The sequence below is a fragment of the Sinocyclocheilus rhinocerous genome, unplaced genomic scaffold (genome assembly GCF_001515625.1).
Source record: "Sinocyclocheilus rhinocerous isolate Xijiao unplaced genomic scaffold, SAMN03320098_v1.1 scaffold22, whole genome shotgun sequence".
NCBI lineage: Eukaryota > Metazoa > Chordata > Actinopteri > Cypriniformes > Cyprinidae > Sinocyclocheilus > Sinocyclocheilus rhinocerous.
The window spans coordinates 616,333-620,005 of NW_015642832.1; the positions used below are offsets into that span (position 1 = coordinate 616,333).

Genomic DNA, 3,673 nt, shown 5'->3' on the forward strand with positions numbered 1-3,673 from the left:
ATAGACATCAAAGGGGGCTTGAGCACCTGCCCTTTTTCTTCCTCGAGAGAAAGTGCCCTTTTTTCTTTTTTTTTTCTTTTGTTTTTTAATAAATGAATATATGTGTATGTTTCTGTTTGCGCACAGCTTTCCCTGTCAAACAAATAAAAAATCAAAATATCAGGTCGGGTCGGGAAATGTTGAGAGACTCGAGTTCCAATGCCTTTCACCCTCAGCAGCCCAGCAGTGTAGCACACATTGATCGGCACATCACAGTCATAGACAAACAGAGAGCCGCAGAAGTGAAGCCCTCCCTCCCTTTCCAGTTGCGTTTGTCTTGCTGTGGAGGTGAGTGACGATGAACAACAGACTAAGCAACCTGTGCCTCGAATTTACAGCTAATTATGCAAAAAACAAAAGGCAAATAAAGTTAATTTGTCTTGCTACCTAGCTACCATGCAAGTTAGCTAAAGTTTAGCTAAGGCAATAGGAAGTCTAGTAGGTTAGGCCAGTGCGCGTTCTTTCACTGCATGATTCAGTTTATTAAAATGCATTTAGAATGATCACAAAATTCAAGATATGGTTATATAGTTAATCAGTATCACACGAGGTCTGACGTTTTTTTTTTTTCACCAAAAAGCAGCACGATTACAAATGTGATATTGATTTTATACAGCAGTTCAATAAACAAGAATGTAATATTAAGACACTTACGTTTTAGACACAATATTGACAGTTTTTGCTCTATTTTAACAACAAATATAATTCCGATTTGCGTCTCTGAGCAACATGATCCTGTTTTGTTCCTGAATGTATCAGCCGTTTAAATGATTCGGTTCAGTCGCAATGACTCACTTATTAACAGTGACTTGCTGTCACCTACTGGCAGTTTTAATTTCACATTTAAAGAATATTTTAATTTTTTTTAATAAATAATTCCAGATATCAGTATTCAACGTTTTATGTTTAAAATATCAAAACAGTATTAATGCATTTGTAACTGCAGGTTAAATACATTCATGTCCTGCATTAAACAGAGTGTAAATGCATCTAAATGCCACTTCTAATGCAGCTTCTGTGTTTTCTCTGCATTGCAAAGATTCATTTTGTCAATACTGATTTCATTTGCTTGGTAACAGCCCAAATGTGACTCTGGACCACAAAACCAGTCATAAGGGTCAGCTGAATAAATAAGCTTTCCATTGATGTAAGGTTTGTTAGAATAGGACAATATTTGGCCGAGATACAACTATTTGAATATCTGGAATCTGAGGGTGCAAAAAAAATCTAAATATTGAGAAAATCACCTTTAAAGTTGTCCAAATTAAGTTCTTAGCAATGCATATTACTAATCAAAAATTAAGTTTTGATATATTTACAGTAGGAAATTTACAAAATATCTTCATGGAACATGATCTTTACTTCATGTCCTAATGATTTTTGGCATAAAAGAAAAATCAATCATTTTGACCCATACAATGTATTTTTGGCTATTGCTACAAATATACAGCAGCAACTTAAGACTGGTTTTGTGGTCCAGGGTCACAAATGACTTATTATTCTAATTGACTGATTCAATTTAAGAATTTGACTGAAAAGATGATGCACACTTTTAGAATAAAAGGGCTTTATTAAGGTAAAACTGCCCATAAAAAGTAAAAAATCAATTTAAACTTATTGGAAAAGATTAATTTCTATCACTGCTGTAAACTGATTACCACACAGAATATGCAGAATATCAAAAACTGTAGGAATCAGCTGTCCATGGACAGCTTAAGGTATCAACACAATAACACACTCAGCAAAATATCATCTAATTGTCGTTATCGCTAAAATCCCAGAAAATATTGATATACTTGTCAATATCACACACCCCTAATATATTTAAAGTTTTTTTTAGAAAAAAAAAATAAATAAAATGAGAAGTGCCCTTTTTTCCACTTGAGCCCCTGCCCCTCAAAGTGTCTGTGCACGTCCCTGCTGAACGCAATGTGTTTATGCAATTAATTATTGGCTGCAGGAAGCATAAACGTTTCTTTAAAATGAAAGAAACATTTAGAAGTAATACACAAAGTGTATTTCTAAAATACAAAAAATAAGAATTAAATCCAGCCTTGATAATGTTAATAATTTTGTGTACAGTAATTCCAGGAAAATTGCTGTTTATTTTTGTATAATAAATAATTCTGGTACTGTGTTGCATTGCCACATGGCTTCCAATTTATAAAAACTAGGGCTGTGAATCTTTGGGTAGACAGCGAATCGTTTCGATTCACGATTCATAGGTTTTCGATTCGAGATTATTCACAATTCGATTCTGCATTCTTTAAGTGCATTCTGAGGATTATTTAAATGCTTCCCCTAAATTCTTTAAATGCTTAATCAGGGCGCAAATTACACAGCAGCCATTATGGAGTAAGAGAGTTAGGACAAAAAAAAGAAGCACTTTTGTCAATTGTTAGATGTTAATTATGCTGTAGCATGACATATGAAAGCCAAGACAAAAATAGAAAAATTGAAGAAGAAAAAAAAGAAAAAGAAAGAAAAAATGCTTTAAAAGTATTATTTCTGTTAACTATTATCTATAGTGTTAATATGCAGGCTGTCATTTTATGTCACACCTTTGCATGATGTGAGTTTCTTTATGTTATTTACATAAAATAAAATGCTACAGTATTTAACTTTTCCTTCCTATCGGCGAATGATGATTCTGAAAGAAAACGCGCCCGTTATCTCTTTGCTATAGTAACGAATGCAACTTTCATGTATGTGATTGAGAGATCAACCTTGCACTCTTATGTCCAGGCTGTTGTTAACGCTGATGTTATTTTAATAGTTTCCTTCGTACATTCAGTTTAACGACATTGAGAAAAGTAATTTATCATTCAGTGGAATTGTGCGTATGCTTTTAGACACTGACATTGTTTTTGCTCCGTCCATGCACTAAATGCGCAGCCTTCAACTGCTCAGGTAATGTCAATGGTATGACTGAGAGCCACTGAAAAACTACAGAAAAGTAAAAATACTTTACTTCAGAAGTACTGGCCATGATTACTAAGTGAATCGTTACATCCCTAGTGCTTGCATAAAGCAAGTAGTGCATACAAAAATTACAAGTGTAAGTCATTGTAAGCGCAAGCGCACGAACACCCCCCCAAAAAAAACAAGTGGGCTCCCCCAAAGACCACGGTATAGTTCGAACACTGACGAGCACAATCCTGTGACAGTAAATAGTGGAGCACGTGAAGGAGAGATGTGAGGGCAGAAACAACGCTGTTCATGGTCACCATTAATTTTTAAATATTTAAAAATATTTGATTACTGGCCGAAATCAATGATTCATGAATCAAAAATCCATGTTTCAAGATCGATGCATATGCATCGTCAGGGTTTGTAATTGATGCATCGAGAAAACGAGTGAATCGTTACACCCCTAATGAATACAGAAATTTATAACATATAGAGAATACATTCAATACACTTGACTTTCAATAAATGAATTAACCCAAATGTAAATAAATACTGGATGATATTTTCCAGCAACTAAAATAATCAATGCATGTAATTTGTCGAATTAAAAACATTTTTCTAAGAGTGACCAAAAATAACATGAAATTGCTTGTTGCATGATTACGCCAAAAAAAAAAAAAAAAAAAAAATCAACTTTGAATTTTAAAGAAATAATGATTGTTAT

General features: G+C 33.7%; 1 protein-coding gene across 3 annotated transcripts in view; it reads right to left on the bottom strand.

Moving 5' to 3' along the window:
• The window catches only part of LOC107756812 (teneurin-2-like), a 199,642-nt gene that overhangs the window by 96,433 nt on the left and 99,536 nt on the right, over window positions 1-3,673 (bottom strand). The gene's annotated exons all lie outside the window — the stretch shown is intronic.